A 9,393-nucleotide genomic window follows, 5' to 3' on the forward strand; every position below is an offset into this window, starting at 1 on the left:
AAAGCTGCCAAAATTAATGGATACGACAAACAGTTTGTCGACAGAATCATCCGGGTACATGAACGCAAGAAACATAAACAAAATGTAACCACACTACAGCCAGAGAGGGAGAACATCGAAAGAATCAGCATACCGTTTTATCCCAAAGTCACAAACCCGATAAAAAATATTTTAAAACGACATGGCTATCACGCAGTTTACAAAAGTAATACTACCATACGTGATTCACTGTGCAACGCGAAGGATAAGGTTCCTACCAAAGATAGGTCAGGAATCTACCAAATCAACTGTAAAGACTGCCCGTCAATATACCTTGGCCAAACTCGTCGTAAAATCCAAGCCAGGATAAAGGAGCATAGGAATGCAACAGAGAACAAACGCATAAACGACTCCAGTGTGGCGATGCATGCCATTAGTCTTCAACATCAAATAGACTGGGACAGTGCAAAAATGTTAAAAAATGTGAGAAACCCGTCACACTTAAATGCCTGGGAGTCTATGCAAATATCTACAGCTGAGCAACCGCTAATGAATGAGGACGATGCTCCAATAATATCTCCGCTCTTCACTTTGACTAAGTTAAGGTTGTAAATGCTCCACCTCTTCAAGATAATCAGTTGGACATCACCCCGTTGATGGGAAACATATTTTCCGAAACCGGTCGGCTTAAAAGGTAAACTATCCGTTTGTAAGAACTATTAGTGTTATGTCCCGTTCACTAAATATTGAGTTATCGGTTCTTACGTTGGCATAAAAATAGTTTTTGTAGAGAAACTCCATGTTAGAGGTTAGATCGTACGATGTTAAGGTTTTATCTAGTATTGCAGGGGCTGGTACCGAATGGCCGAAACACAAATGGTCGAATCACGAATGGTCGAATTCCAATAACAGTCCCAGAAGGCCGAATCACGAAAGGCCGAATCTCGAAAGGCCGGATTTTCCCGGAATGCCCAAATCAACAAAAATTTTATTGCTCATTTTGTAAGACCATGGAGACAAATTTTGAATAAATTTTTTCATCTATTACTCTCCACGAATTTGAAACATCCCCCTGAAAAACCTTTAAAATTTTCCTTTCTATTGCCTTTTGTACCTTGTCTCAACCCTCGCCGCGTCTCGAAGGGACTCGAGAGTGTCCCCGAGGTACGCACGAAACAAATCACTCGATCCAATGTAGCTCTGATTAGTCGCGTCAGTTTATCCACAAAACCGTGTTTGTTGCTACAGGGACATCGAGTGAACCGGCAACACGGTTGTAACCGTAACGCAACGAGTGACATGTATCCAGTCTACACATTACGGGCTCTACGCTAGATACGGCCTGTCAGTACGAACAAAAGAACAAATGTAAATCGGTGAAAGCACATGCGGGTTTAATCGTCTTATACTAAAAGTGTTAAAGTTAAATACTTTTCGTGTTACAATATAACTTAAATCTGTAAATAGTACGGCTAGCTACGGTAAATAATTATTAAAACTTATGAAACTAGATATTTAATCATAAATATTGAACCTAGACACTAAATTATACTTCATTATGTAGGAGAAGAACTTAACCTATACTTTTGACCGCGAAATTGGAAAAGTGTAAAAGTTCCACTGATTTGTACGTATTACCGTAGATACAGACGTTCAAGCTAGAACACTTTTTATCGAAAAACTTGTGTAAATAATACACTTTGAAAATGCTAGCTCACTGCTGCCATCTATTGAGTTTATTGCCACAATTCATCAATAATATCAATAATACCTGGCTTAACATCGGTAAAATAATTATTCTTCAATATAGACCATAAGCGACTATAATGAACCCGCCTATAGGAACTCGTCTCTTATTGCTGGATTATCGACATTTGTCGATAATTGTTGTTATTTGCTGATTATTGTTGATAATTATTGCGGTCCTTTTTTATCGTTATTACCCGCAGTAGTTTCAGTTGGAAAATAATGATTGAGGTGCCACCTACAATTGATTGCTTACACACGTGGTACAGGCACTCTCGAACGTCTGTATCTGCAGTATTACTATAACTAATTATGTTAAATGTAAATTAAAATATGTCTAATTAAATAAATTTGAAGCTGTCTTACACACAGTAAAGCTGTTCATTTAATCAGTGCGGTGCCTTTCAATTTTGGTGGTTCAACAGTGTTGGTGCATTATCTGCCATAGCTGGTTTCGACCGACTGTATCTTCTTCTTCTTCTCAGCATAGAGTCGGGGTGGATCGTGCTGTTTCAAGAACTCGTCTCCATTCAACTCGGCCTTGGGCCACTCGTCCCCAATTTCCTAGTCGTCTCAGAAGTCGCAAATCGCTTTCGACCTGGTTGAGCCATCGTGCACGTTCGGCCCCCCTGTTCCTGGTGCCGTTGGGGTTGTTGAAGAGGACTATTTTCGTCGCACTGTCGTCCGGCATCCTTACGACGTGTCCGGCCCACCGTAGCCTGCTAACTTTCGCTAGATGTACGATGGGAGTCTCCCCAAGCAGTACCTGTAGTTCGTGATTCATACACCTCCGCCACTCTCCGCTATCAGTTTGTACTCCGCCAAATATCGTCCGCAGCACTTTCCGCTCAAACACGGCAAGAGTGCGTATATCCTCCGTGAGCAGCGTCACGGCTTCAAGTCCATAAAGAACTACCGGTCTAATAAGGGTTTTGTACATTGTTAGCTTCGTGCGGCGGCGTATGTTTCCTGATCGTTGCGTTTTACGAAGGGCAAAGTAAGCCCGATTTCCCGCTTGGATGCGCCGCTGGATCTTCTTACTAGTGTTGTTGTCCACGGTCACCAGCGATCCCAAGTACACGAACTCCTCTACCACTTCTAGTTCGTCGCCGTCAACGGTTACCGTCCGTGGGAGGCGCACGTTTGTTTCCTTTGAGCCTCTTCCTTTCATGTATTTGGTCTTCGACGCATTTATTTTTAGCCCAATTCTCCTAGACTCCGCTTTAAGTCTGGCGTAGATTGCCTCCGCCGTCGCAAAGTTCCTGGCAATGATATCGAAGTCATCTGCAAAGCCTAGAAGTTGGCTACTCTTGGTAAAAATCGTGCCTCTCGTTTCGATGCCCGCTCGTCGGATCATCCCCTCAAGAGCGATGTTGCATAGCATGGAGGATAAACCGTCACCTTGTCTCAACCCTCGCCGCATCTCGAAGGGACTCGAGAGTGTCCCAGAGATGCGTACGAAACACATCACTCGTTCCAATGTAGCTCTGATCAATCGCGTCAGTTTATCCACAAAACCGTGTTGGTGCATTATCTGCCATAGCTGGTCTCGACCGACTGTATCGTTTGCTCCTTTAAAATCAATAAAGATGTGATGCGTGGGCACGTTGTACTCCCGACATATCAGCAAGATCTGTCGGATAGTAAAAATTTGGTCCGTAGTTGCGCGAGCCCCCATGAAACCCGCCTGATAATTCCTTACGAAACCTTGTGCTATCGGTGACAGCCGGCGTAACAGGATCTGGGAGATTACCTTGTAGGCGGCGTTTACCAGCGTAATACCGCGATAGTTGCAGCAGTCTAGCCGATCACTCTTTTTGTAGATGGGACTCCACTCCTTCCTTTATAAAGCTCTGCCGGTAGGCGGCCCTTCCCGGCGGCGGCTTTATTGGTCTTCAGCAGCCCGATTTTTTGTTTGACTTCTTGGAGATCAGGTGCTAGGACAATACTATCTTCTATGAGCGCTCCTAGGTTTATTTCCTTTCCGCCTCCTTCTGGGACTTCGCCATTGAGGTGTTCATCGAAGAACTGTTTCCATCTGTCGACCACCTCGCGCTCGTTTGTGATTAGATTCCCTCCCTCGTCCCTACACATGTCGGGTTTCGGTATGTAGCCCTTCCGAGTTTGGTTCACCTTCTCATAAAACTTGCGCGTGTCATTAGCTCGGAATAGTTGTTAAAATTCTTCGCGATCTCTGTCCTCCTTTTGGCGCTTTTTCCTCCTCAGGATCGTGGTCAACTGGTACCTAGCTCGTCGGTATTTGGCCAGGTTCTGTCTAGTGACAATACTTAGATAATTTTTCCAAGCAGTTTTTCCCCTCCACCACTTGTTGGCATTCCCCATCAAACCAATCATTTTGTGTACTCCGAGGCTTAATTCCTAGTACCGCGGTACCGGCTTCTCCAATAGCCGAGCGTATTCTGCCCCAACCGTTTTCGAGGTTTAAAGCACCTAACACCTCGGAAGAAGGCAGTGCCTCATTCAGTATTTGCGCGTAGTTCTCGGCAACTTGCGGGTTATCTAGCTGCCTGATGTTCGGTCGAGGAGGGCGGCTTTGACGTGTCCAGTATACGGTGGACAGCTTTGAGCTCACATATACTGCTACTAGGTGAAGGTCAGAATCAATATCCGCACCCCATCGGGAGCGTACGTTCGTGATGTTAGAGAAAAACCGGCCCTCTATGAGAACGTGGTAAATTGGGTTCATTGTATGTCGGTCAAGTGATCTCCAGGTGGCTTTGTGGATGTGGATATCCTTGCGCGGGAAAAAGGTGCTTCGGATCACCAGACTGTACCGATTGTATCGTATGGTGCTTTAAAATGAATAAAGATGTGATGCGTGGGCACGTTGTACTGCAAGATCTGTCGGATGGTGAAAATTTAGTCCGCTGTGACATGAGCCCCCATGAAGTCGGTGTAACAGGATGTGGGAGAGTGCCTTCTAGGGGGCGTTTACGAGTGTTATGCCGCGATAGTTACAGCAGTTGAAGCGATCACCCATTTGTAGATTCTACCATCCATTCCTCCGGTAGCTTCTCCTCCTTCCAAATCTTGAAAATTATCTAGTGTATAGTGTAGAGTCTAAGCGTAGCTCGGCAACTAGTATTTTGATACTTCTTGTGCTTGGTACACTAATATAAAAGATTTTTTTTTCAATCCACCTTATAATATAGGCCGGGCTTCCTCATGCAGATTTAATTGTATTTTAACTACTTGCATGGCTGAGAAATGATCAATTGCTAACAACATACTTAACTTCTATTCTTGTTTGAGGAATTTTCTCTGACCTGCCAGCATAAATGAGCAAAAAACAACTGATCTCAAAATGTATATTATATTCGAGTCATTGCGTTGGAAAGGTCGGTTTTACGGTGATATTTAAACCTTTCTTCGAGAGAAGTAATAAATAAGCAATAAACCATAAGATTACGGGTTTCCTATGCATCGCGAGCTCATTTGCTCAGAGCACCCTGTGCCCCCCTATGGACGCGTTTGAACTGCCGTTCTACATTGTACAGCGGCAATAAAATTACCTCTAAGCTCTTGTACTTTTTTATTTAGAATTAAAGCAACAACGACCACAAAAATTCCTTACGATTAGAAATACTTTGCCCACTTCAGTTCAGCGATGTGTCAGACCTAACCACACGACACTCTCCAAGTGTCTGACATTCTGACCAAACATACAGAAAGCCAAACCGCGATGTGTACCCCTCGCGCGGTACCTAACAACAACAAGACGGGAGAGATAATCCTGGTACAAGATCTTTATCATCCCGACGGCTAGTCCCCTCAGTACCGTGCCGCGATTAGTACGCTTGTTTGTCGATGTTGACAGATTTCCGCCCTCTGCCAGGCAGGCCGTCGCACAGTTCAACTGCGAGCGTCGCAGTTCAGCTAGTGTCATCAGTTGACTATAAAATTTAAAATGATTATAGTTTTACTTCTATTCCTTTCCCTTCAACCGTTCCCTCTACCGGTTGTGACTGCCTTATTCTAACGAGTGTGTGTGACACGTCGTTCCTGCCTGTTACAATTAGTCGCCGACTGCCTGGGGAGTCAAATTCACATTATTGTCACCTGGGTCAAGCCTGCCTGGGACGGTAGTTTCGACGGGGGCCAAAGTGTGTCCGAAATAACCGCGCGCTTACGTCCGCCGCGTCGGTCGTGCGTCGGTCGGGCGGTGGCCATGGCGTACAGTGCTGTGAGTGAAAATTTTTACGCGCTCGAAAAGAACCCAGGGAGCACGCCCGACGAATTATGCAGGCCGCGGGCCGGCAGAAGAAGACTACCATACCGGGGGCCCATCCGAGTTTGAATTGTCGATGGAGAAGCGAGAAACGACAAAGATTAATGTTTCCGGCCCGACGGTTTTATTTACATTTCACAGTCCATTTGCTTGTTTCGTACTTTATATCTACATCGAGGTTAGCGGCAACAGTTTCGTACAATCTCAATCATGTCAGGGCAACTTTTTCGGTAGTCTTATGTGTCTGTTAATTTTTATTCGAAATCTCGAATGTCTCCTCTAGCTCTGCCCGTATGGAAATTGGTGCTCCGAAGCTCGAAGATAAGAACTCGACTTTGAGTTTGAGTATGTGCGTGTTTGTTTGCTTCGTTGGCATGTGCGTTACGGAGAAAATTCAAAGAGTGTTTGGGGCGGTCCCATCGTACATGATAATTAGTTTTTGACTTATAAACTGCAAAAAGCACAATTATTGGAAACTAGTAATTGTGCTTTTCTGCTATTATAATAGCTGTCACTCGAGGTTCGAACATGCGATAATGACTAATTTAATCATTGAACATTCCTAAGCTCAGTAAATCAATCGTTTAACGCTTATCTTTGCAGTCTTTCTCTAGTCATTAATCTTATATTGCTACCGATACCGTCATATGGATATTTTCCATGTGACATAAAGTAAAATGTTATTTTCAATTTCAGAATTCCATTCATTGAAGTATTTTTCTTCGCAGATTCGTTTTTAGTCCCAGCAAAAAATAATTTTTTGATTTAGATTTTTCGAGTTATTTGAAATGTGGTATGAAATGGGGAAGGCAAACGAGAAAGCGACCAATATAGCTTTTGCCAGCCCAAGCTCCTACCTAGCGCCTCCACGCGGCCATACCTGGTAATACTCTATTGAGTAACCAAGCTATGGGGTGCGATGCTGCGTGGTTGCTAGATGCCAGACCTCAAAACTAAGATTTTGCGCAGACGGCTGAGCCACCCGGCCTTGGTAGCAGGAAAGTCTAATATGTTATTTTAATTATTTGTTTCGTTTTAGCTCATCAAGCACCTCCTACTGTACGATTAAAACTTTGGCCGTAACAAGTTTAAATGATACACATGGATATCATAGATATGGAAAAAATAAATTAATTATTGGATATTGCATCTAACTGATGGAAATTCAAATGACGCAATTGTATTTCGCGCGACGGTGAGATTGTGGTGCTGGTGAGATTGTTCTATTATAGCATATATATACTCAATATATACTATATACAGTTTATTATTGAACAAATCTTCCTCATGATCCTTATTGTTTACCTTGCCCTAATAGCATGATATACTCTGTTTTTCTGTAACATCAATGAAGGTAGTATGAGATCCCTGCACTTTCAAAAGTAGATGATACTCTAACATTCCTACCCACTTCCCCTGCAGTTGTTCGGACGTAGCCAGGTATATAATGCGATTATATAGCCTCCTACGATGTGTGCAGCCACCTATGCTAATGCTATTGGAACGGGAGGGGGGGCATTTTTGTTACTTTTTTTGATATTTCCCACCTGTGAAGCAAGGTAATCACGAATAAAAAGGTATGGGGAAATTTGGCCTTGAAATTTTTCGTTAATTTTCACTATTTATAGTGATTGAAATACCATCACCATCAAAATACATTCATAATCGACAGAGCTATTAGCGCTCAAAATCTTTCATTTTTTCGTGACGCTAGCAATTTTACATTTTCTGGAATGGCACCCTATCCCAAACCTTGCCGTAAGACGTAGTCCTAGGTCAAAACTGAGAGCAAATAGAGAAGATTGAGAGAAAAGGTTAAAAAAAGAAAGAGAAAGTTTAATAGAAAGATTGTGAGAAAAATTGAGAAAAAAGCGAGATGGAGAGAAAAGAGATATATTGAAGAAAAAATAGAGAGAAAAGATAGAGAAAGACTGTGAGAAAAAGAACTTATAGCGAAAATATAAAGAGGAAATATAGTAAGAAAACTTGGAAAAAAAGATATATTGAGAGAATAAGAGAGAAAAAGATAGCGCAAGAGAAAAACGAGGGAAAAAAGTGAGTTAAGATGAAAGAAAAAGGAAGGAAGATTGAGATAAAAATTAAGAAAAATTGCGAGTGAAAAAAGATAAGAGATTGAGACTGAGATTGAACAAAAATTTAAAAAAATATGAAATTGAGAGAAAAATTTATATCAAGAGAAACATTGAGAGGAAGATTAAGAGAAAGAATAAGGGAAGCAAGGATGGTTCGATCACTTTGACTCAATTTTGATTCATTTGACAGTACCGTCTTAACGGGACCAAATATGACAAAGTTATGTATGAGACATTTGTAGAACAGGTTATTATCTATAATTTTGCTGAATTAAGTTTTGCTGTATCTTTTGTAGTCACGGCGCTACAATGCTAGTATCTTATTAGTGACTAAATGAACGTTCATTAAGTCACTGATGAGTTACTAGCGTTGTAGCACAGTAATTACAAAAGATACAGCAAAACTTTGTTCAGAAAAATTGAAGATTAGGATTAGTTCTACAAATGTTCCAAACATTGTCATATTTGGCTCGGCTAAGACGGTACTGTCAAATGAATCAAAATTGAATCAAAGTGACCGAACCATCCCTGAAGGGAAGGACTAAGAAAAAGATTAAGAGGACTAAGAAAAAGATTAACTTGAGAGAAAGATTGAGATAAAGCTTGAGAGGAAGGTTTAGAAAAAAAAACTTGAGAGCAGGGATGGCACCTTGGTGCTACAATGGAAGAAACTCATTAGTAGCCAAGTCAACGATCACTAATGAGCTACTAGCATTGTAGCGCCGTAACTACAAAATATACAGCAAAACTACAGCAAAATTTTATATAATAACTAATTCTACAAATATCCCATAAAAAACTTTGTCAAATTTTGCTCGGCTGAGACGGTACTGTCAAATGAATGTGGAATGAGTCAAAGTGATTGTGCTATCCATGCTTGAGAGAACACTTGAAAGAAAGCTTGAGAAAATGCTTTAAAGAAGCTTAAGAGAAAGATTGAGATTGAGTGAAAGACTGAGAGAAAACTTAAGAGAAAGATTGATATTAAGAGGAAAATCGCGATTGAGAGAAAGATTGAGATTAAGAGAAAAATTAAGATTGAGAGAAAGATCGAGATTAAGAGAAAGACTGAGAGAAAAACTAAGGGAAAGTTGACCAAACTCGTGACTTTAGTCATGACCTTGAAATGCGGTCAGGCATATATTAATATTTTTTTTTTGAAACGATGATTCTACAATTGATGAAGGGACGGTAAGGGAAAGTAATGAAGAAGGATTTTTTCGGGAATGAAGGGGAAGGGTGGAAAGGAAGGGGGGGGGGTAATAGGTAGCTATGGTTAACAAGTTGTCGTTGTGACTCCTATCTTTTGTCCAATGCTGGAAGGTG

This window comes from Sabethes cyaneus, chromosome 3 (genome assembly GCF_943734655.1).
Source record: "Sabethes cyaneus chromosome 3, idSabCyanKW18_F2, whole genome shotgun sequence".
Classification (NCBI taxonomy): Eukaryota; Metazoa; Arthropoda; class Insecta; order Diptera; family Culicidae; genus Sabethes; species Sabethes cyaneus.